General features: G+C 45.8%; 5 non-coding genes across 5 annotated transcripts; all 5 read left to right on the top strand.

Moving 5' to 3' along the window:
- The first annotated feature begins 650 nt into the window (after positions 1-650).
- trnae-cuc lies at positions 651-722 on the top strand. Its single transcript has one exon. It is a non-coding gene; the product is annotated as a tRNA-Glu (tRNA).
- A 4,024-nt stretch (positions 723-4,746) lies between these two features.
- trnae-cuc lies at positions 4,747-4,818 on the top strand. Its single transcript has one exon. It is a non-coding gene; the product is annotated as a tRNA-Glu (tRNA).
- A 5,141-nt stretch (positions 4,819-9,959) lies between these two features.
- trnae-cuc lies at positions 9,960-10,031 on the top strand. Its single transcript has one exon. It is a non-coding gene; the product is annotated as a tRNA-Glu (tRNA).
- Positions 10,032-12,400: 2,369 nt separating this feature from the next.
- Positions 12,401-12,472, top strand: trnae-cuc. Its single transcript has one exon. It is a non-coding gene; the product is annotated as a tRNA-Glu (tRNA).
- A 9,472-nt stretch (positions 12,473-21,944) lies between these two features.
- trnae-cuc lies at positions 21,945-22,016 on the top strand. The gene has a single exon. It is a non-coding gene; the product is annotated as a tRNA-Glu (tRNA).
- The last annotated feature ends 2,584 nt before the right edge of the window (positions 22,017-24,600 follow it).

The following is a 24,600-nucleotide window of genomic DNA, read 5'->3' on the forward strand; positions in this document are numbered from 1 at the left end:
GACCCAAAGTACGTTCATCTCTAGGAGAGAGAACGCGTCTCCTTCCTGAGCGGTATGACGCCTGCGTGGTCCCATGGTGTTTATACTTGCGTACTATTGTTTCTACAGATGAGCGAGGTACCTTCAGGCGTTTGGAAATTGCTCCCAAGGAGGAACGAGACTTGTGGAGATCTACATTTTTTTCTGAGGTCTTGGCTGATTTCCTTTGCTTTTCCCATGGAGTCAAGCAAAGAGGCACTGAGTTTAAAGGTAGGCCTTGAAATACATCTACAGGTACACCTCCAATTGACTCAAAGGATGTCAATTAGCCTATCAGAAGCTTCTAAAGCCAAGACATCATTTTCGGGAATTTTACAAACTGTTTAAAGGCACAGCCAACTTTGTGTATGTAAACTTCTGGCCCACTGAATTTGTGATACAGTGAATTATAAGTGAAATAATCCCTCTGTAAACAATTGTTGGAAAAATGACTTGTGTCATGCACAAAGTAGATGTCCTAACCGACTGCCAAAACTATTGTTTGTTAACAAGAAATGTGGGGAGGGGTTGACAAACAGGTTTTAATGACTCCAGCCTAAGTGGATGGAAACTTACGACTTCAACTATATGTACCATTTCAAAATGGGAAACGAATTGCACTGTATTATCCTTCCCTGGTGGTCTAGTGGTTAGGATTCGGCGCTCTCACCGCCGCGGCCCGGGTTCGATTCCCGGTCAGGGAAATAGTATATGCTCCTTGTTTACTTGTACAACCTGTCACAATGAATATAGAAGGTTATCACACATATGTACCAGCTCACACTGAGAACCAATTTGCACTGTATTATCCTTCCATGGTGGTCTAGTGGTTAGGATTCGGCACTCTCACTGCCGCGGCCCGGGTTCGATTCCCGGTCAGGGAAATAGTCTATGCTCCTTGTTTACTTGTGCAACCTTTCACTATGAATTTAGTAGGTTGTCGCACATATGTACCACTTCAAATTGCAAACCGATTTGCACTGCAGTGTCCTTCCCAGGTGTTCTAGTGGTGCACCAGACTCTCCTGCAGCAAAGCACCCCCACAACATGATGGTGTTCTTCGGCTTGAAAGCCTCCCCCTTTTCCCTCCAAACATAACAATGGTCATTATGGCCAAACAGTTCGATTTTTGTTTCATCAGACCAGAGGACATTTCTCCAAAAACTAGGATCTTTGTCCCCAAACTGTAGTATGGCTTTTTTATGGCGGTTTTGGAGCAGTAGCTTCTTCCTTGCTGAGCGGCCTCTCGGGGTATGTCGATATAGGACTCGTTTGCCTGTGGATGTAGACCATTTTGTACCTGTTTCCTCCAGCATCTTCACAAGGTCCTTTGCTGTTGTTCTGGGATGGATTTGCACTTTTCGACCCAAAGTTTTAATGACTCCAGCCTAAGTGGATGGAAACTTACGACTTCAACTATATGTACCATTTCAAACTGGGAAACGAATTGCACTGTAGTATCCTTCCCTGGTGGTCTAGTGGTTAGGATTCGATTCCCGGTCAGTGAACTGCTCTTTTGCTACATGTTTACGTGTGCAACCTGTCACAATGAATATAGAAGGTTATCGCACATATGTACCAGCTCACACTGGGAACCGATTTGAAATGTTGTACCCTTCCCTGGTGGTCTAGTGCTTAGGATTCGGCGCTCTCACAGCCGCTGCCCGGGTTCGATTCCCGTTCAGGGAACTAATCTTTTGCTACATGTTTACTTGTGCAACCTGTCACAATGAATATAGAAGGTTATCGCACATATGTACCAGCTCACACTGGGAACTGATTTGCACTGTAGTACCCTTCCCTGTGGTCTAGTGGTCTAGTGGTTAGGATTCGGCGCTCTCACCGCCGCGACCCGGGTTCGATTCCCGTTCAGGGAACTACACTTTTGCTACATGTTTACTTGTGCAACCTGTCACAATGAATATAGAAGGTTATCGCACATATGTACCATCTCACACTGGGAACCGATTTGCACTGCAGTGTCCTTCCCAGGTGTTCTAGTGGTGCACCAGACCCTCCTGCAGCAAAGCACCCCCACAACATGATGGTGTTCTGAGCGGGCTCTCGAGGTATGTCGATATAGGACTCGTTTGCCTGTGGATATAGACCATTTTGTACCTGTTTCCTCCAGCATCTTCACAAGGTCCTTTGCTGTTGTTCTGGGATGGATTTGCACTTTTCGACCCAAAGTACGTTCATCTCTAGGAGAGAGAACGCGTCTCCTTCCTGAGCGGTATGACGCCTGCGCCATACCATGGTGTTTATACTTGCGTACTATTGTTTCTACAGATGAGCGAGGTACCTTCAGGCGTTTGGAAATTGCTCCCAAGGAGGAACCAGACTTGTGGAGGTCTACATTTTTTTTCTGAGGTTTTGCCTGATTTCCTTTGCTTTTCCCATGGAGTCAAGCAAAGAGGCACTGAGTTTGAAGGTAGGCCTTGAAATACATCTACAGGTACTCCTCCAATTGACTCAAAGGATGTCAATTAGCCTATCAGAAGCTTCTAAAGCCATGACATCATTTTCGGGAATTTTACAAACTGTTTAAAGGCACAGCCAACTCATTGTATGTAAACTTCTGGCCCACTGAATTTGTGATACAGTGAATTATAAGTGAAATAATCCCAATGTAAACAATTGTTGGAAAAATGACTTGTGTCATGCACAAAGTAGATGTCCTAACCGTCTGCCAAAACGATCGTTTGTTAGCAAGAAATGTGGGGAGGGGTTGACAAACAGGTTTTAATGACTCCAGCCTAAGTGGATGGAAACTTACGACTTCAACTATATGTACCATTTCAAACTGGGAAACGAATTGCACTGTAGTACCCTTCCCTGGTGGTCTAGTGGTTAGGATTCGGCGCTCTCACCGCCGTGGCCCGGGTTTGATTCCCGGTCAGGGAACTACTCTTTTGCTACATCTTTACTTGTACAACCTGTCACAATGAATATAGAAGGTTATCGCACATATGTACCAGCTCACACTGAGAACCAATTTACACTGTATTATCCTTCCCTGGTGGTCTAGTGGTTAGGATTCGGCTCTCACCGCCGTGGCCCGGGTTCGATTCCCGGTCAGGGAAATAGTCTATGCTCCTTGTTTACTTGTGCAACCTGTCACTATGAATTTAGTAGGTTGTTGCACATATGTACCACTTCAAATTGCAAACCGATTTGCACTGCAGTGTCCTTCCCAGGTGTTCTAGTGGTGCACCAGACTCTCCTGCAGCAAAGCACCCCCACAACATGATGGTGTTCTTCGGCTTGAAAGCCTCCCCCTTTTCCCTCCAAACATAACAATGGTCATTATGGCCAAACAGTTCGATTTTTGTTTCATCAGACCAGAGGACATTTCTCCAAAAACTAGGATATTTGTCCCCAAACTGTAGTATGGCTTTTTTATGGCGGTTTTGGAGCAGTAGCTTCTTCCTTGCTGAGCGGCCTCTCGGGGTATGTCGATATAGGACTCGTTTGCCTGTGGATGTAGACCATTTTGTACCTGTTTCCTCCAGCATCTCCACAAGGTCCTTTGCTGTTGTTCTGGGATGGATTTGCACTTTTCGACCCAAAGTACGTTCATCTCTAGGAGAGATAACGCGTCTCCTTCCTGAGCGGTATGACGCCTGCGTCATACCATGCTGTTTATACTTGCGTACTATTGTTTCTACAGATGAGCGAGGTACCTTCAGGCGTTTGGAAATTGCTCCCAAGGAGGAACCAGACTTGTGGAGGTCTACATTTTTTTTCTGAGGTCTTGCCTGATTTCCTTTGCTTTTCCCATGGAGTCAAGCAAAGAGGCACTGAGTTTGAAGGTAGGCCTTGAAATACATCTACAGGTACACCTCCAATTGACTCAAAGGATGTCAATTAGCCTATCAGAAGCTTCTAAAGCCATGACATCATTTTCGGGAATTTTACAAACTGTTTAAAGGCACAGCCAACTTATTGTATGTAAACTTCTGGCCCACTGAATTTGTGATACAGTGAATTATAAGTGAAATAATCCCAATGTAAACAATTGTTGGAAAAATGACTTGTGTCATGCACAAAGTAGATGTCCTAACCGACTACCAAAACTATCGTTTGTTAGCAAGAAATGTGTGGAGGGGTTGACAAACAGGTTTTAATGACTCCAGCCTAAGTGGATGGAAACTTACGACTTCAACTATATGTACCATTTCAAACTGGGAAACGAATTGCACTGTAGTACCCTTCCCTGGTGGTCTAGTGGTTAGGATTCGATTCCCGGTCAGGGAACTGCTCTTTTGCTACATGTTTACGTGTGCAACCTGTCACAATGAATATAGAAGGTTATCGCACATATGTACCAGCTCACACTGGGAACCCATTTGAAATGTTGTACCCTTCACTGGTGGTCTAGTGCTTAGGATTCGGCGCTCTCACCGCCGTGGCCCGGGTTCGATTCCCGGTCAGGGAACTACTCTATTGCTACATGTTTACTTGTACAACCTGTCACAATGAATATAGAAGGTTATCACACATATGTACCAGCTCACACTTGGAACCGATTTGCACTGTCGTACCCTTCCCTTGTGGTCTAGTGGTTAGGATTCGGCGCTCTCACCGCTGCGGCCCGGGTTCGATTCCCGGTCAGGGAACTACTCTTTTGCTACATCTTTACTTGTACAACCTGTCACAATGAATATAGAAGGTTATCGCACATATGTACCAGCTCACACTGAGAACCAATTTGCACTGTATTATCCTTCCCTGGTGGTCTAGTGGTTAGGATTCGGCGCTCTCACCGCCGTGGCCCGGGTTCGATTCCCGGTCAGGGAAATAGTCTATGCTCCTTTTTTACTTGTGCAACCTGTCACTATGAATTTAGTAGGTTGTCGCACATATGTACCACTTCACATTGCAAACCGATTTGCCCTGCAGTGTCCTTCCCAGGTGTTCTAGTGGTGCACCAGACCCTCCTGCAGCAAAGCAACCCCACAACATGATGGTGTTCTTCAGCTTGAAATCCTCCCCCTTTTCCCTCCAAACATAACAATGGTCATTATGGCCAAACAGTTCGATTTTTGTTTCATCAGACCAGAGGACATTTCTCCAAAAACTAGGATCTTTGTCCCCAAACTGTAGTATGGCTTTTTTATGGCGGTTTTGGAGCAGTAGCTTCTTCCTTGCTGAGCGGCCTCTCGGGGTATGTCGATATAGGACTCGTTTGCCTGTGGATATAGACCATTTTGTACCTGTTTCCTCCAGCATCTTCACAAGGTCCTTTGCTGTTGTTCTGGGATGGATTTGCACTTTTCGACCCAAAGTACGTTCATCTCTAGGAGAGAGAACGCGTCTCCTTCCTGAGCGGTATGACGCCTGCGTCATACCATGCTGTTTATACTTGCGTACCATTGTTTCTACAGATGAGCGAGGTACCTTCAGGCGTTTGGAAATTGCTCCCAAGGAGGAACCAGACTTGTGGAGGTCTACATTTTTTTTGCCGATTTTTGTTTCATCAGACCAGAGGACATTTCTCCAAAAACTAGGATCTTTGTCCCCAAACTGTAGTATGGCTTTTTTATGGCGGTTTTGGAGCAGTAGCTTCTTCCTTGCTGAGCGGCCTCTCGGGGTATGTCGATATAGGACTCGTTTGCCTGTGGATATAGACCATTTTGTACCTGTTTCCTCCAGCATCTTCACAAGGTCCTTTGCTGTTGTTCTGGGATGGATTTGCACTTTTCGACCCAAAGTACGTTCATCTCTAGGAGAGAGAACGCGTCTCCTTCCTGAGCGGTATGACGCCTGCGTGGTCCCATGGTGTTTATACTTGCGTACTATTGTTTCTACAGATTTCTACAGATGAGCTAGGTACCTTCAGGCGTTTGGAAATTGCTCCCAAGGAGGAACCAGACTTGTGGAGGTCTACATTTTTTTCTGAGGTCTTGGCTGATTTCCTTTGCTTTTCCCATGGAGTCAAGCAAAGAGGCACTGAGTTTGAAGGTAGAACTTGAAATACATCTACAGTTACACCTCCAATTGACTCAAAGGATGTCAATAAGCCTATCAGAAGCTTCTAAAGCCATGACATCATTTTCAGGAATTTTACAAACTGTTTAAAGGCACAGCCAACTTTGTGTATGTAAACTTCTGGCCCACTGAATTTGTGATACAGTGAATTATAAGTGAAATAATCCCTCTGTAAACAATTGTTGGAAGAATTACTTGTGTCATGCACAAAGTAGATGTCCTAACCGACTGCCAAAACTATCGTTTGTTAGCAAGAAATGTGTGGAGGGGTTGACAAACAGGTTTTAATGACTCCAGCCTAAGTGGATGGAAACTTACGACTTCAACTATATGTACCATTTCAAACTGGGAAACGAATTGCACTGTAGTACCCTTCCCTGGTGGTCTAGTGGTTAGGATTCGGCGCTCTCACCGCTGCGGCCCAGGTTCGACTCCCGATTTCCACTGTAGTACCCTTTCCTGGTGGTTCGACTCCCAGTTCGACTCCCGATTTGCACTGTAGTACCCTTCCCTGGTGGTCTAGTGGTTAGGATTCAGCGCTCTCACCGCCGCGTCCCGGGTTTGATTCGTGGTCAGGGAACTACTCTTTTGCTACATGTTTACTTGTACAACCTGTCACAATGAATACAGAAGGTTATCGCACATATGTACCAGCTCACACTTGGAACCGATTTGCACTGTCGTATCCTTCCCTGGTGGTCTAGTGGTTAGGATTCGGCGCTCTCACCGCCGCGGCCTGGGTTCGATTCCCGGTCAGGGAACTACTCTATTGCTACATGTTTACTTGTACAACCTGTCACAATGAATATAGAAGGTTATCGCACATATGTACCAGCTCACACTTGGAACCGATTTGCACTGTAGTACCCTTCCCTGGTGGTCTAGTGGTTAGGATTCGACGCTCTCACCGCCGCGGCCCGGGTTCGATCCCCAGGGAACTATCTTTGCTACATGTTTACTTGTGCAACCTGTCACAATGAATATAGAAGGTTATCGCACATATGTACCAGCTCACACTGGGAACCGATTTGCACTGTTACCCTTCCCTGGTGGTCTAGTGGTTAGGATTTCTCAAAAACTAGGATCTTTGTCCCCAAACTGTAGTATGGCTTTTTTATGGCGGTTTTGGAGCAGTAGCTTCTTCCTTGCTGAGCGGCCTCTCGGGGTATGTCGATATAGGACTCGTTTGCCTGTGGATATAGACCATTTTGTACCTGTTTCCTCCAGCATCTTCACAAGGTCCTTTGCTGTTGTTCTGGGATGGATTTTCACTTTTCGACCCAAAGTACGTTCATCTCTAGGAGAGAGAACGCGTCTCCTTCCTGAGCGGTATGACGCCTGCGTGGTCCCATGGTGTTTATACTTGCGTACTATTGTTTCTACAGATGAGCGAGGTACCTTCAGGCGTTTGGAAATTGCTCCCAAGGAGGAACCAGACTTGTGGAGGTCTACATTTTTTCTGAGGTCTTGGCTGATTTCCTTTGCTTTTCCCATGGAGTCAAGCAAAGAGGCACTGAGTTTGAAGGTAGGCCTTGAAATACATCTACAGGTACACCTCCAATTGACTCAAAGGATGTCAATTAGCCTATCACAAGCTTCTAAAGCCAAGACATCATTTTCGGGAATTTTACAAACTGTTTAAAGGCACAGCCAACTTTGTGTATGTAAACTTCTGGCCCACTGAATTTGTGATACAGTGAATTATAAGTGAAATAATCCCTCTGTAAACAATTGTTGGAAAAATGACTTGTGTCATGCACAAAGTAGATGTCCTAACCGACTGCCAAAACTATTGTTTGTTAGCAAGAAATGTGGGGAGGGGTTGACAAACAGGTTTTAATGACTCCAGCCTAAGTGGATGGAAACTTACGACTTCAACTATATGTACCATTTCAAACTGGGAAACGAATTGCACTGTAGTACCCTTCCCTGGTGGTCTAGTGGTTAGGATTCGATTTCCGGTCAGTGAACTGCTCTTTTGCTACATGTTTACGTGTGCAACCTGTCACAATGAATATAGAAGGTTATCGCACATATGTACCAGCTCACACTGGGAACCGATTTGAAATGTTGTACCCTTCCCTGGTGGTCTAGTTGTTAGAATTCGGCGCTGTCACTGCCGCGTCCCGGGTTCGATTCCCGTTCAGGGAACTAATCTTTTGCTACATGTTTACTTGTGTAACCTGTCACAATGAATATAGAAGGTTATCGCACATATGTACCAGCTCACACTGGGAACCGATTTGCACTGTATTACCCTTCCCTGGTGGTCTAGTGGTTAGGATTCGGCGCTCTCACCACTGTGGCCCGGGTTTGATTCCTGTTCAGGGAACTACTCTTTTGCTACATGTTTACTTGTGCAACCTGTCACAATGAATATAGAAGGTTATCGCACATATGTACCAGCTCACACTGGGAACCGATTTGCACTGCAGTGTCCTTCCCAGGTGTTCTAGTGGTGCACCAGACCCTCCTGCAGCAAAGCACCCCCACAACATGATGGTGTTCTGAGCGGCCTCTCGGGGTATGTCGATATAGGACTCGTTTGCCTGTGGATATAGACCATTTTGTACCTGTTTCCTCCAGCATCTTCACAAGGTCCTTTGCTGTTGTTCTGGGATGGATTTGCACTTTTCGACCCAAAGTACATTCATCTACCGCTCCTTCCTGAGCGGTATGACGCCTGCGTGGTCCCATGGTGTTTATACTTGCGTACTATTGTTTCTACAGATGAGCGAGGTACCTTCAGGCGTTTGGAAATTGCTCCCAAGGAGGAACCAGACTTGTGGAGGTCTACAGTTTTTTTCTGAGGTCTTGGCTGATTTCCCTTTGCTTTTCCCATGGAGTCAAGCAAAGAGGCACTGAGTTTGAAGGTAGGCCTTGAAATACATCTACAGGTACACCTCCAATTGACTCAAAGGATGTCAATAAGCCTATCAGAAGCTTCTAAAGCCATGACATCATTTTTGGGAATTTTACAAACTGTTTAAAGGCACAGCCAACTTTGTGTATGTAAACTTCTGGCCCACTGAATTTGTGATACAGTGAATTATAAGTGAAATAATCCCTCTGTAAACAATTGTTGGAAAAATTACTTGTGTCATGCACAAAGTAGATGTCCTAACCGACTGCCAAAACTATCGTTTGTTAGCAAGAAATGTGTGGAGGGGTTGACAAACAGGTTTTAATGACTCAAGCCTAAGTGGATGGAAACTTACGACTTCAACTATATGTACCATTTCAAACTGGGAAACGAATTTCACTGTAGTACCCTTCCCTGGTGGTCTAGTGGTTAGGATTCGGCGCTCTCACCGCCGCGGCCCAGGTTCGACTCCCAATTTCCACTGTAGTACCCTTTCCTGCTGGTTCGACTCCCAGTTCGACTCCCGATTTGCACTGTAGTACCCTTCCCTGGTGGTCTAGTGGTTAGGATTCGGCGCTCTCACCGCCGCGTCCCGGATTTGATTCCTGGTCAGGGAACTACTCTTTTGCTACATGTTTACTTGTACAACCTGTCACAATGAATACAGAAGGTTATCGCACATATGTACCAGCTCACACTTGGAACCGATTTGCACTGTAGTACCCTTCCCTGGTGGTCTAGTGGTTAGGATTCGGCGCTCTCACCGCCGCGTCCCGGGTGTGATTCCTGGTCAGGGAACTACTCTTTTGCTACATGTTTACTTGTACAACCTGTCACAATGAATACAGAAGGTTATCGCACATATGTACCAGCTCACACTTGGAACCGATTTGCACTGTCGTACCCTTCCCTGGTGGTCTAGTGGTTAGGATTCGGCGCTCTCACTGCCGCGGCCCGGGTTCGATTCCCGGTCAGGGAACTACTCTTTGCTACATGTTTACTTGTACAACCTGTCACAATGAATATAGAAGGTTATCGCACATATGTACCAGCTCACACTTGGAACCGATTTGCACTGTAGTACCCTTCCCTGGTGGTCTAGTGGTTAGGATTCGGCGCTCTCACCGCCGCGGCCCGGGTTCGATCCCCGGTCAGGGAACTACTATTTAGCTACATGTTTACTTGTGCAACCTGTCACAATGAATATAGAAGGTTATCGCACATATGTACCAGCTCACACTGGGAACCGATTTGCACTGTAGTACCCTTCCCTGGTGGTCTAGTGGTTAGGATTCCGCAGACAAAAACTAGGTTATTGCAAAAACTAGGATCTTTGTCCCCAAACTGTAGTATGGCTTTTTTATGGCGGTTTTGGAGCAGTAGCTTCTTCCTTGCTGAGCGGCCTCTCGGGGTATGTCGATATAGGACTCGTTTGCCTGTGGATATAGACCATTTTGTACCTGTTTCCTCCAGCATCTTCACAAGGTCCTTTGCTGTTGTTCTGGGATGGATTTGCACTTTTCGACCCAAAGTACGTTCATCTCTAGGAGAGAGAAAGCGTCTCCTTCCTGAGCGGTATGACGCCTGCGTCCCATGGTGTTTATACTTGCGTACTATTGTTTCTACAGATGAGCGAGGTACCTTCAGGCGTTTGGAAATTGCTCCCAAGGAGGAACCAGACTTGTGGAGGTCTACATTTTTTTCTGAGGTCTTGCCTGATTTCCTTTGCTTTTCCCATGGAGTCAAGCAAAGAGGCACTGAGTTTGAAGGTAGGCCTTGAAATACATCTACAGGTACACCTCCAATTGACTCAAAGGATGTCAATTAGCCTATCAGAAGCTTCTAAAGCCATGACATCATTTTCGGGAATTTTACAAACTGTTTAAAGGCACAGCCAACTTAGTGTATGTAAACTTCTGGCCCACTGAATTTGTGATACAGTGAATTATAAGTGAAATAATCCATGTAAACAATGTAAACAATTGTTGGAAAAATTACTTGTGTCATGCACAAAGTAGATGTCCTAACCGACTGCCAGAACTATCGTTTGTTAGCAAGAAATGTGTGGAGGGGTTGACAAACAGGTTTTAATGACTCCAGCCTAAGTGGATGGAAACTTACGACTTCAACTATATGTACCATTTCAAACTGGGAAACGAATTGCACTGTAGTACCCTTCCCTGGTGGTCTAGTGGTTAGGATTCGATTCCCGGTCAGGGAACTACTCTTTTGCTACATGTTTACTTGTACAACCTGTCACAATGAATATAGGTTATCGCACATATGTACCAGCTCACACTGAGAACCGATTTGCACTGTATTATCCTTCCCTGATGGTCTAGTGGTTAGGATACGACGCTCTCACCGCCGCAGCCTGGGTTCGATTCCCGGTCAGGGAAATAGTCTATGCTCCTTGTTTACTTGTGCAACCTGTCACTATGAATTTAGTAGGTTGTCGCACATATGTACCACTTCAAATTGCAAACCGATTTGCCCTGCAGTGTCCTTCCCAGGTGTTCTAGTGGTGCACCAGACTCTCCTGCAGCAAAGCACCCCCACAACATGATGGTGTTCTTCGGCTTGAAAGCCTCCCCCTTTTCCCTCCAAACATAACAATGGTCATTATGGCCAAAAAGTTCGAATTTTGTTTCATCAGACCAGAGGACATTTCCCCAAAAACTAGGATCTTTGTCCCCAAACTGTAGTATGGCTTTTTTATGGCGGTTTTGGAGCAGTAGCTTCTTCCTTGCTGAGCGGCCTCTCGGGGTATGTCGATATAGGACTCGTTTGCCTGTGGATATAGACCATTTTGTACCTGTTTCCTCCAGCATCTTCACAAGGTCCTTTGCTTTTGTTCTGGGATGGATTTGCACTTTTCGACCCAAAGTACGTTCATCTCTAGGAGAGAGAACGCGTCTCCTTCCTGAGCGGTATGACGCCTGCGTGGTCCCATGGTGTTTATACTTGCGTACTATTGTTTCTACAGATGAGCGAGGTACCTTCAGGCATTTGGAAATTGCTCCCAAGGAGGAACCAGACTTGTGGAGATCTACATTTTTTTCTGAGGTCTTGGCTGATTTCCATTGCTTTTCCCATGGAGTCAAGCAAAGAGGCACTGAGTTTGAAGGTAGGCCTTGAAATACATCTACAGGTACACCTCCAATTGACTCAAAGGATGTCAATTAGCCTATCAGTAGCTTCTAAAGCCATGACATGATTTTCGGGAATTTTACAAACTGTTTAAGGGCACAGCCAACTTTGTGTATGTAAACTTCTGGCCCACTGAATTTGTGATACAGTGAATTATAAGTGAAATAATCCCTCTGTAAACAATTGTTGGAAAAATGACTTGTGTCATGCACAAAGTAGATGTCCTAACCGACTGCCAAAACTATCGTTTGTTAGCAAGAAATGTGCGGAGGGGTTGACAAACCGGTTTTAATGACTCCAGCCTAAGTGGATGGAAACTTACGACTTCAACTATATGTACCATTTCAAAATGGGAAACGAATTGCACTCTATTATCCTTCCCTGGTGGTCTAGTGGTTAGGATTCGGTGCTCTCACCGCCGCGGCCCGGGTTCGATTCCCGGTCAGGGAAATAGTCTATGCTCCTTGTTTACTTGTGCAACCTGTCACTATGAATTTAGTAGGTTGTCGCACATATCAAATTGCGAACCGATTTGCACTGCAGTGTCCTTCCCAGGTGTTCTAGTGGTGCACCAGACCCTCATGCAGCAAAGCACCCCCACAACATGATGGTGTTCTTCGGCTTGAAAGCCTCCCCCTTTTCCCTCCAAACATAACAATGGTCATTATGGCCAAACAGTTCGATTTTTGTTTCATCAGACCAGAGGACATTTCTCCAAAAACTAGGATCTTTGTCCCCAAACTGTAGTATGGCTTTTTTATGGCGGTTTTGGAGCAGTAGCTTCTTCCTTGCTGAGCGGCCTCTCGGGGTATGTCGATATAGGACTCGTTTGCCTGTGGATGTAGACCATTTTGTACCTGTTTCCTCCAGCATCTTCACAAGGTCCTTTGCTGTTGTTCTGGGATGGATTTGCACTTTTCGACCCAAAGTTTTAATGACTCCAGCCTAAGTGGATGGAAACTTACGACTTCAACTATATGTACCATTTCAAACTGGGAAACGAATTGCACTGTAGTACCCTTCCCTGGTGGTCTAGTGGTTAGGATTCGATTCCCGGTCAGTGAACTGCTCTTTTGCTACATGTTTACGTGTGCAACCTGTCACAATGAATATAAAAGGTTATCGCACATATGTACCAGCTCACACTGGGAACCGATTTGAAATGTTGTACCCTTCCCTGGTGGTCTAGTGCTTAAGATTCGGCGCTCTCACAGCCGCTGCCCGGGTTCGATTCCCGTTCAGGGAACTAATCTTTTGCTACATGTTTACTTGTGCAACCTGTCACAATGAATATAGAAGGTTATCGCACATATGTACCAGCTCACACTGGGAACCGATTTGCACTGTAGTACCCTTCCCTGGTGGTCTAGTGGTTAGGATTCGGCGCTCTCACCGCCGCGACCCGGCTTCGATTCCCGTTCACGGAACTACGCTTTTGCTACATGTTTACTTGTGCAACCTGTCACAATGAATATAGAAGGTTATCGCACATATGTACCATCTCACACTGGGAACCGATTTGCACTGCAGTGTCCTTCCCAGGTGTTCTAGTGGTGCACCAGACCCTCCTGCAGCAAAGCACCCCCACAACATGATGGTGTTCTGAGCGGGCTCTCGAGGTATGTCGATATAGGACTCGTTTGCCTGTGGATATAGACCATTTTGTACCTGTTTCCTCCAGCATCTTCACAAGGTCCTTTGCTGTTGTTCTGGGATGGATTTGCACTTTTCGACCCAAAGTACGTTCATCTCTAGGAGAGAGAACGCGTCTCCTTCCTGAGCGGTATGACGCCTGCGCCATACCATGGTGTTTATACTTGCGTACTATTGTTTCTACAGATGAGCGAGGTACCTTCAGGCGTTTGGAAATTGCTCCCAAGGAGGAACCAGACTTGTGGAGGTCTACATTTTTTTTCTGAGGTTTTGCCTGATTTCCTTTGCTTTTCCCATGGAGTCAAGCAAAGAGGCACTGAGTTTGAAGGTAGGCCTTGAAATACATCTACAGGTACTCCTCCAATTGACTCAAAGGATGTCAATTAGCCTATCAGAAGCTTCTAAAGCCATGACATCATTTTCGGGAATTTTACAAACTGTTTAAAGGCACAGCCAACTCATTGTATGTAAACTTCTGGCCCACTGAATTTGTGATACAGTGAATTATAAGTGAAATAATCCCAATGTAAACAATTGTTGGAAAAATGACTTGTGTCATGCACAAAGTAGATGTCCTAACCGTCTGCCAAAACGATCGTTTGTTAGCAAGAAATGTGGGGAGGGGTTGACAAACAGGTTTTAATGACTCCAGCCTAAGTGGATGGAAACTTACGACTTCAACTATATGTACCATTTCAAACTGGGAAACGAATTGCACTGTAGTACCCTTCCCTGGTGGTCTAGTGGTTAGGATTCGGCGCTCTCACCGCCGCGGCCCGGTTTCGATTCCCGGTCAGGGAACTACTCTATTGCTACATGTTTACTTGTACAACCTGTCACAATGAATATAGAAGGTTATCACACATATGTACCAGCTCACACTTGGAACCGATTTGCACTGTTGTACCCTTCCCTGGTGGTCTAGTTGTTAGGATTCGGCGCTCTCACCGCCGCGGCCCGGGTTCGATTCCCGGTCAGGGAACTACTCTTTTGCTACATCTTTACTTGTACAACCTGTCACAATGAATATAGAAGGTTATCGCACATATGTACCAGCTCACACTGAGAACCAATTTGCACTGTATTATCCTTCCCTGGTGGTCTAGTGGTTAGGATTCGGCGCCGCGGCCCGGGTTCGACTCCTGATTTCCACTGTAGTACCCTTCCCTTGTCTGTTGTCCCCAAACTGTAGTATGGCTTTTTTATGTTCGACTCCCAGTTCGACTCCCGATTTGCACTGTAGTACCCTTCCCTGGTGGTCTAGTGGTTAGGATTCGGCGCTCTCACCGTAGCGGCCTGGGTTCGATTCCCCGTCAGGGAAATAGTCTATGCTCCTTGTTTACTTGTGCAACCTGTCACTATGAATTTAGTAGGTTGTCGCACATATGTACCACTTCAAATTGCTAACCGATTTGCTCTGCAGTGTCATTCCCAGGTGTTCTAGTGGTGCACCAAACCCTCCTGCAGCAAAGCACCCCCACAACATGATGGTGTTATTCTGCTTGAAAGCCTCCCCCTTTTCCCTCCAAACATAACAATGGTCATTATGGCCAAACAGTTGGATTTTTGTTTCATCAGACCAGAGGACATTTCTCCAAAAACTAGGATCTTTGTCCCCAAACTGTAGTATGGCTTTTTTATGGCGGTTTTGGAGCAGTAGCTTCTTCCTTGCTGAGCGGCCTCTCGGGGTATGTCGATATAGGACTCGTTTGCCTGTGGATGTAGACCATTTTGTACCTGTTTCCTCCAGCATCTTCACAAGGTCCTTTGCTGTTGTTCTGGGATGGATTTGCACTTTTCGACCCAAAGTTTTAATGACTCCAGCCTAAGTGGATGGAAACTTACGACTTCAACTATATGTACCATTTCAAACTGGGAAACGAATTGCACTGTAGTACCCTTCCCTGGTGGTCTAGTGGTTAGGATTCGATTCCCGGTCAGTGAACTGCTCTTTTGCTACATGTTTACGTGTGCAACCTGTCACAATGAATATAAAAGGTTATCGCACATATGTACCAGCTCACACTGGGAACCGATTTGAAATGTTGTACCCTTCCCTGGTGGTCTAGTGCTTAAGATTCGGCGCTCTCACAGCCGCTGCCCGGGTTCGATTCCCGTTCAGGGAACTAATCTTTTGCTACATGTTTACTTGTGCAACCTGTCACAATGAATATAGAAGGTTATCGCACATATGTACCAGCTCACACTGGGAACCGATTTGCACTGTAGTACCCTTCCCTGGTGGTCTAGTGGTTAGGATTCGGCGCTCTCACCGCCGCGACCCGGTTCGATTCCCGTTCACGGAACTACGCTTTTGCTACATGTTTACTTGTGCAACCTGTCACAATGAATATAGAAGGTTATCGCACATATGTACCATCTCACACTGGGAACCGATTTGCACTGCAGTGTCCTTCCCAGGTGTTCTAGTGGTGCACCAGACCCTCCTGCAGCAAAGCACCCCCACAACATGATGGTGTTCTGAGCGGGCTCTCGAGGTATGTCGATATAGGACTCGTTTGCCTGTGGATATAGACCATTTTGTACCTGTTTCCTCCAGCATCTTCACAAGGTCCTTTGCTGTTGTTCTGGGATGGATTTGCACTTTTCGACCCAAAGTACGTTCATCTCTAGGAGAGAGAACGCGTCTCCTTCCTGAGCGGTATGACGCCTGCGCCATACCATGGTGTTTATACTTGCGTACTATTGTTTCTACAGATGAGCGAGGTACCTTCAGGCGTTTGGAAATTGCTCCCAAGGAGGAACCAGACTTGTGGAGGTCTACATTTTTTTTTCTGAGGTTTTGCCTGATTTCCTTTGCTTTTCCCATGGAGTCAAGCAAAGAGGCACTGAGTTTGAAGGTAGGCCTTGAAATACATCTACAGGTACTCCTCCAATTGACTCAAAGGATGTCAATTAGCCTATCAGAAGCTTCTAAAGCCATGACATCATTTTCGGGAATTTTACAAACTGTTTAAAGGCACAGCCAACTCATTGTATGTAAACTTCTGGCCCACTGAATTTGTGATACAGTGAATTATAAGTGAAATAATCCCAATGTAAACAATTGTTGGAAAAATGACTTGTGTCATGCACAAAGTAGATGTCCTAACCGTCTGCCAAAACGATCGTTTGTTAGCAAGAAATGTGGGGAGGGGTTGACAAACAGGTTTTAATGACTCCAGCCTAAGTGGATGGAAACTTACGACTTCAACTATATGTACCATTTCAAACTGGGAAACGAATTGCACTGTAGTACCCTTCCCTGGTGGTCTAGTGGTTAGGATTCGGCGCTCTCACCGCCGCGGCCCGGTTTCGATTCCCGGTCAGGGAACTACTCTATTGCTACATGTTTACTTGTACAACCTGTCACAATGAATATAGAAGGTTATCACACATATGTACCAGCTCACACTTGGAACCGATTTGCACTGTTGTACCCTTCCCTGGTGGTCTAGTTGTTAGGATTCGGCGCTCTCACCGCCGCGGCCCGGGTTCGATTCCCGGTCAGGGAACTACTCTTTTGCTACATCTTTACTTGTACAACCTGTCACAATGAATATAGAAGGTTATCGCACATATGTACCAGCTCACACTGAGAACCAATTTGCACTGTATTATCCTTCCCTGGTGGTCTAGTGGTTAGGATTCGGCGCCGCGGCCCGGGTTCGACTCCTGATTTCCACTGTAGTACCCTTCCCTTGTGGTTCGACTCCCAGTTCGACTCCCGATTTGCACTGTAGTACCCTTCCCTGGTGGTCTAGTGGTTAGGATTCGGCGCTCTCACCGTAGCGGCCTGGGTTCGATTCCCCGTCAGGGAAATAGTCTATGCTCCTTGTTTACTTGTGCAACCTGTCACTATGAATTTAGTAGGTTGTCGCACATATGTACCACTTCAAATTGCTAACCGATTTGCTCTGCAGTGTCATTCCCAGGTGTTCTAGTGGTGCACCAAACCCTCCTGCAGCAAAGCACCCCCACAACATGATGGTGTTATTCTGCTTGAAAGCCTCCCCCTTTTCCCTCCAAACATAACAATGGTCATTATGGCCAAACAGTTGGATTTTTGTTTCATCAGACCAGAGGACATTTCTCCAAAAACTAGGATCTTTGTCCCCAAACTGTAGTATGGCTTTTTTATGGCGGTTTTGGAGCAGTAGCTTCTTCCTTGCTGAGCGGCCTCTCTGGGTATGTCGATATAGGACTCGTTCGCCTGTGGATATAGACCATTTTGTACCTGTTTCCTCCAGCATCTTCACAAGGTCCTTTGCTGTTGTTCTGGGATGGATTTGCACTTTTCGACCCAAAGTACGTTCATCTCTAGGAGAGAGAACGCGTCTCCTTCCTGAGCGGTATGACGCCTGCGTCATACCATGGTGTTTATACTTGCGTACTATTGTTTCTACAGATGAGCGAGGTACCTTCAGGCGTTTGGAAATTGCTCCCAAGGAGGAACCAGATTTGTGGAGGTCTACATTTTTTTCTGAGGTCTTGGCTGATTTCCTTTGCTTTTCCCATGGAGTCAAGCAAAGAGGCACTGAGTTTGAAGGTAGGCCTTGAAATACATCTACAGGTACACCTCCAATTGACTCAAAGGATGTCAATTAGCCTATCAGAAGCTTCTAAAGCCATGACATCATTTTCGGGAATTTTACAAACTGTTTAAAGGCACAGCCAACTTAGTGTATGTAAACTTACTTGTAACCTGTCACAATGAATATAGAAGGTTATTGCACATATGTACCAGCTCACACTGAGAACCGATTTGCACTATAGTACCCTTCCCTGGTGGTCTAGTGGTTAGGATTAGGTGCTCTCACTGCTGCGTCCCGGGTTCGATTCCCGGTCAGGGAAGTAGTCTATGCTCCTTGTTTTCTTGTGCAACCTGTCACTATGAATTTAGGAGGTTGTCGCACATATGTACCACTTCAAATTGGAAACCGATTTGCCCTGCAGTGTCCTTCCCAGGTGTTCTAGTGGTGCACCAGACTCTAATGCAGCAAAGCACCCCCACAACATGATGGTGTTCTTCGGCTTGAAAGCCTCCCCCTTTTCCCTCCAAACATAACAATGGTCATTATGGCCAAACAGTTCGATTTTTGTTTCATCAGACCAGAGGACATTTCTCCAAAAACTAAGATCTTTGTCCCCAAACTGTAGTATGGCTTTTTTATGGCGGTTTTGGAGCAGTAGCTTCTTCCTTGCTGAGCGGCCTCTCTGGGTATGTCGATATAGGACTCGTTCGCCTGTGGATATAGACCATTTTGTACCTGTTTCCTCCAGCATCTTCACAAGGTCCTTTGCTGTTGTTCTGGGATGGATTTGCACTTTTCGACCCAAAGTACGTTCATCTCTAGGAGAGAGAACGCGTCTCCTTCCTGAGCGGTATGACGCCTGCGTCATACCATGGTGTTTATACTTGTACTATTGTTTCTACAGATGAGCGAGGTACCTTCAGGCGTTTGGAAATTGCTCCCAAGGAGGAACCAGATTTGTGGAGGTCTACATTTTTTCTGAGGTCTTGGTTGATTTCCTTTGCTTTTCCCATGGAGTCAAGCAAAGAGGCACTGAGTTTGAAGGTAGGCCTTGAAATACATCTACAGGTACACCTCCAATTGACTCAAAGGATGTCAATTAGCCTATCAGAAGCTTCTAAAGCCATGACATCATTTTCGGGAATTTTACAAACTGTTTAAAGGCACAGCCAACTTAGTGTATGTAAACTTACTTGTACAACCTGTCACAATGAATATAGAAGGTTATTGCACATATGTACCAGCTCACACTGAGAACCGATTTGCACTATAGTACCCTTCCCTGGTGGTCTAGTGGTTAGGATTAGGTGCTCTCACTGCTGCGTCCCGGGTTCGATTCCCGGTCAGGGAAGTAGTCTATGCTCCTTGTTTTCTTGTGCAACCTGTCACTATGAATTTAGGAGGTTGTCGCACATATGTACCACTTCAAATTGGAAACCGATTTGCCCTGCAGTGTCCTTCCCAGGTGTTCTAGTGGTGCACCAGACTCTAATGCAGCAAAGCACCCCCACAACATGATGGTGTTCTTCGGCTTGAAAGCCTCCCCCTTTTCCCTCCAAACATAACAATGGTCATTATGGCCAAACAGTTCGATTTTTGTTTCATCAGACCAGAGGACATTTCTCCAAAAACTAAGATCTTTGTCCCCAAACTGTAGTATGGCTTTTTTATGGCGGTTTTGGAGCAGTAGCTTCTTCCTTGCTGAGCGGCCTCTCGGGGTATGTCGATATAGGACTCGTTTGCCTGTGGATATAGACCATTTTGTACCTGTTTCCTCCAGCATCTTCACAAGGTCCTTTGCTGTTGTTCTGGGATGGATTTGCACTTTTCGACCCAAAGTACGTTCATCTACCGCTCCTTCCTGAATCACTGAATTTGTGATACAGTGAATTATAAGTGAAATAATCCCTCTGTAAACAATTGTTGGAAAAATGACTTGTGTCATGCACAAAGTAGATGTCCTAACCGTCTGCCAAAACTATCGTTTGTTAGCAAGAAATGTGTGGAGGGGTTGACAAACAGGTTTTAATGACTCCAGCCTAAGTGGATGGAAACTTACGACTTCAACTATATGTACCATTTCAAACTGGGAAACGAATTGCACTGTAGTACCCTTCCCTGGTGGTCTAGTGGTTAGGATTCGGCGCTCTCACCGCCGCTCGATTCCTGGACAGGGAACTACCCTTTTGCTACATGTTTACTTGTGGAACCTGTCACAATGAATATAGAAGGTTATCGCACGTATGTACCATTTCAAACTGGGAAACGAATTGCACTGTAGTACCCTTCCCTGGTGGTCTAGTGGTTAGGATTCGGCCCGCGGCCCGGTTTCGATTCCCGGTCAGCGAGCTACTCTTTTGCTACATGTTTACTTGTACAACCTGTCACAATGAATATAGAAGGTTATCACACATATGTACCAGCTCACACTGAGAACTGATTTGCACTGTATTATCCTTCCCTGATGGTCTAGTGGTTAGGATTTGGAGCTCTCACCGCCGCGGCCCGGGTTCGATTCCCGGTCAGGGAAATAGTCTATCTCCTTGTGCAACCTGACATTATGAATTTAGTAGGTTGTCGCACATATGTACCAGCTCACACTGGGAACCGATTTGCACTGTAGTACCCTTCCCTGATGGTCTAGTGGTTAGGATTCGGCACAAAAACTAGGTTATTGCAAAAACTAGGATCTTTGTCCCCAAACTGTAGTATGGCTTTTTTATGGCGGTTTTGGAGCAGTAGCTTCTTCCTTGCTGAGCGGCCTCTCGGGGTATGTCGATATAGGACTCAATTGCCTGTGGATATAGACCATTTAGTACCTGTTTCCTCCAGCATCTTCACAAGGTCCTTTGCTGTTGTTCTGGGATGGATTTTCACTTTTCGACCCAAAGTACGTTCATCTCTAGGAGAGAGAACGCGTCTACTTCCTGAGCGGTATGACGCCTACGTGGTCCCATGGTGTTTATACTTGCGTACTATTGTTTCTACAGATGAGCGAGGTACCTTCAGGCGTTTGGAAATTGCTCCCAAGGAGGAACCAGACTTGTGGAGGTCTACATTTTTTTCTGAGGTCTTGGCTGATTTCCTTTGCTTTTCCCATGGAGTCAAGCAAAGAGGCACTGAGTTTGAAGGTAGACCTTGAAATACATCTACAGTTACACCTCCAATTGACTCAAAGGATGTCAATAAGCCTATCAGAAGCTTCTAAAGCCATGACATCATTTTCGGGAATTTTACAAACTGTTTAAAGGCACAGCCAACTTAGTGTATGTAAACTTCTGGCCCACTGAATTTGTGATACAGTGAATTATAAGTGAAATAATCCCTCTGTAAACAATTGTTGGAAAAATTACTTGTGTCATGCACAAAGTAGATGTCCTAACCGACTGCCAAAACTATCGTTTGTTAGCAAGAAATGTGTGGAGGGGTTGACAAACAGGTTTTAATGACTCAAGCCTAAGTGGATGGAAACTTACGACTTCAACTATATGTACCATTTCAAACTGGGAAACGAATTGCACTGTAGTACCCTTCCCTGGTGGTCTAGTGGTTAGGATTCGATTCACCGCCGGTGGTCTAGTGGTTAGGATTCCGCTCTCACCGGGTTCGATTCCCGGTCAGGGAACTACTCTTTTGCTACATGTTTACTTGTACAACCTGTCACAATGAATATAGAAGGTTATCGCACATATGTACCAGCTCACACTGAGAACCGATTTGCACTGTATTATCCTTCCCTGGTGGTCTAGTGGTTAGGATTCGGCGCTCTCACCGCCGCGGCCCGGGTTCGATTCCCGGTCAGGGAAATAGTCTATGCTCCTTGTTTACTTGTGCAACCTGTCACTATGAATTTAGTAGGTTATCGCACATATGTACCACTTCAAACTGCAAACCGATTTGCACTGCAGTGTCCTTCCCAGGTGTTCTAGTGGTGCACCAGACCCTCCTGCAGCAAAGCACCCCCACAACATGATGGTGTTCTTCAGGGAAAGCCTCCCCTTTTCCCTCCAAACATAACAATGGTCATTATGGCCAAACAGTTTGATTTTTGTTTCATCAGACCAGAGGACATTTCTCCAAAAACTAGGATCTTTGTCCCCAAACTGTAGTATGGCTTTTTTATGGCGGTTTTGGAGCAGTAGCTTCTTCCTTGCTGAGCGGCCTCTCGGGGTATGTCGATATAGGACTCGTTTGCCTGTGGATATAGACCATTTTGTACCTGTTTCCTCCAGCATCTTCACAAGGTCCTTTGCTGTTGTTCTGGGATGGATTTGCACTTTTCGACCCAAAGTACGTTCATCTCTAGGAGAGAGAACGCGTCTCCTTCCTGAGCGGTATGACGCCTGCGTGGTCCCATGGTGTTTATACTTGCGTACTATTGTTTCTACAGATGAGCGAGGTACCTTCAGGCGTTTGGAAATTGCTCCCAAGGAGGAACCAGACTTGTGGAGGTCTACATTTTTTTCTGAGGTCTTGCTGATTTCCTTTGCTTTTCCCATGGAGTCAAGCAAAGAGGCACTGAGTTTGAAGGTAGGCCTTGAAATACATCTACAGGTACACCTCCAATTGACTCAAAGGATGTCAATTAGCCTATCAGAAGCTTCTAAAGCCATGACATCATTTTCGGGAATTTTACAAACTGTTTAAAGGCACAGCCAACTTAGTGTATGTAAACTTCTGGCCCACTGAATTTGTGATACAGTGAATTATAAGTGAAATAATCCCAATGTAAACAATTGTTGGAAAAATGACTTGTGTCATGCACAAAGTAGATGTCCTAACCGACTGCCAAAACTATCGTTTGTTAGCAAGAAATGTGTGGAGGGGTTGACAAACAGGTTTTAATGACTCCAGCCTAAGTGGATGGAAACTTACGACTTCAACTATATGTACCATTTCAAACTGGGAAACGAATTGCACTGTAGTACCCTTCCCTGGTGGTCTAGTGGTTAGGATTCGGCGCTCTCACCGCCGCCTTCGGGTTCGATTCCCGGTCAGGGAACTACTCTTTTGCTACATGTTTACTTGTGCAACCTGTCACAATGAATATAGAAGGTTATCGCACATATGTACCAGCTCACACTGGGAACCAATTTGCACTGTATTATCCTTCCCTGGTGGTCTAGTGGTTAGGATTCGGCGCTCTCACTGCCGCGGCCCGGGTTCGATTCCCGATTTCCACTGTGTGCAACCTGTCACTATGAATTTAGGGTTTGACATATGTACCAGTTCAAATTGCAAACCGATTTGCACTGTAGTACCCTTCCCTGGTGGTCTAGTGGTTAGGTTTCCTGGCAAAGCTCCCCCACCATGATGGTGTTCTTGTGCCCCGGGCTTGATTCCTGGTCAGGGAACTAACAATTTTGCTAAACAGTTTACTTTTGTTTCAACCTGTCACAAAAATATAGAAGGTTATCGCACATATGTACCAGCACACACAGGAACCGATTTGCACTGTAATAGCCTTCCCTGGTGCTCTAGTGGTTAGGATTCGGTGCTCTCACAAACTGCGTTGTTTAAAGGCACAGCCAACTCATTGTATGTAAACTTCTGGCCCACTGAATTTGTGATACAGTGAATTATAAGTGAAATAATCCCAATGTAAACAATTGTTGGAAAAATGACTTGTGTCATGCACAAAGTAAATGTCCTAACCGTCTGCCAAAACGATCGTTTGTTAGCAAGAAATGTGGGGAGGGGTTGACAAACAGGTTTTCGGTGGAGTCAGTAGCAAAGAGGCACTGACTCCAGCCTAAGTGGATGGAAACTTACGATTCAACTATATGTACCATTTCAAACTGGGAAACTAATTGCACTGAAGTACCCTTCCCTGGTGGTCTAGTGGTTAGGATTCGGCGCTCTCACTGCCGCGGCCCGGGTTCGACTCCTGATTTCCACTGTAGTACCCTTCCCTGGTGGTTCGACTCTCAGTTCGACTCCTGATTTGCACTGTAGTACCCTTCCCTGGTGGTCTAGTGTTTAGGATTCTGCGCTATCACCGCCGCAGCCTGGGTTCCACTCCTGATTTCCACTGTACTACCCTTCCCTGGTGGTCGTGGTTAATTCGACTCCCGATTTGCACTGTAGTACCCTTCCCTAGTGGTCTACTCTTTTGCTACATGTTTACTTGTACAACCTGTCACAATGAATATAGAAGGTTATCGCACATATGTACCAGCTCACACTTGGAACCGATTTGCACTGTAGTACCTTCCCTGGTGGTCTAGTGGTTAGGATTCGGCGCTCTCACCGCTGCGGCCCGGGTTCAATTCGCTCTCACCGCTGCCGCCCGGGTTCGATTCCTGATCAGGGAACTACTCTTTTGCTACATGTTTACTTGTACAACCTGTCACAATGAATATAGAAGGTTATCGCACATATGTACCAGCT

This window comes from Oncorhynchus gorbuscha, unplaced genomic scaffold (genome assembly GCF_021184085.1).
Source record: "Oncorhynchus gorbuscha isolate QuinsamMale2020 ecotype Even-year unplaced genomic scaffold, OgorEven_v1.0 Un_scaffold_1658, whole genome shotgun sequence".
Classification (NCBI taxonomy): domain Eukaryota; kingdom Metazoa; phylum Chordata; class Actinopteri; order Salmoniformes; family Salmonidae; genus Oncorhynchus; species Oncorhynchus gorbuscha.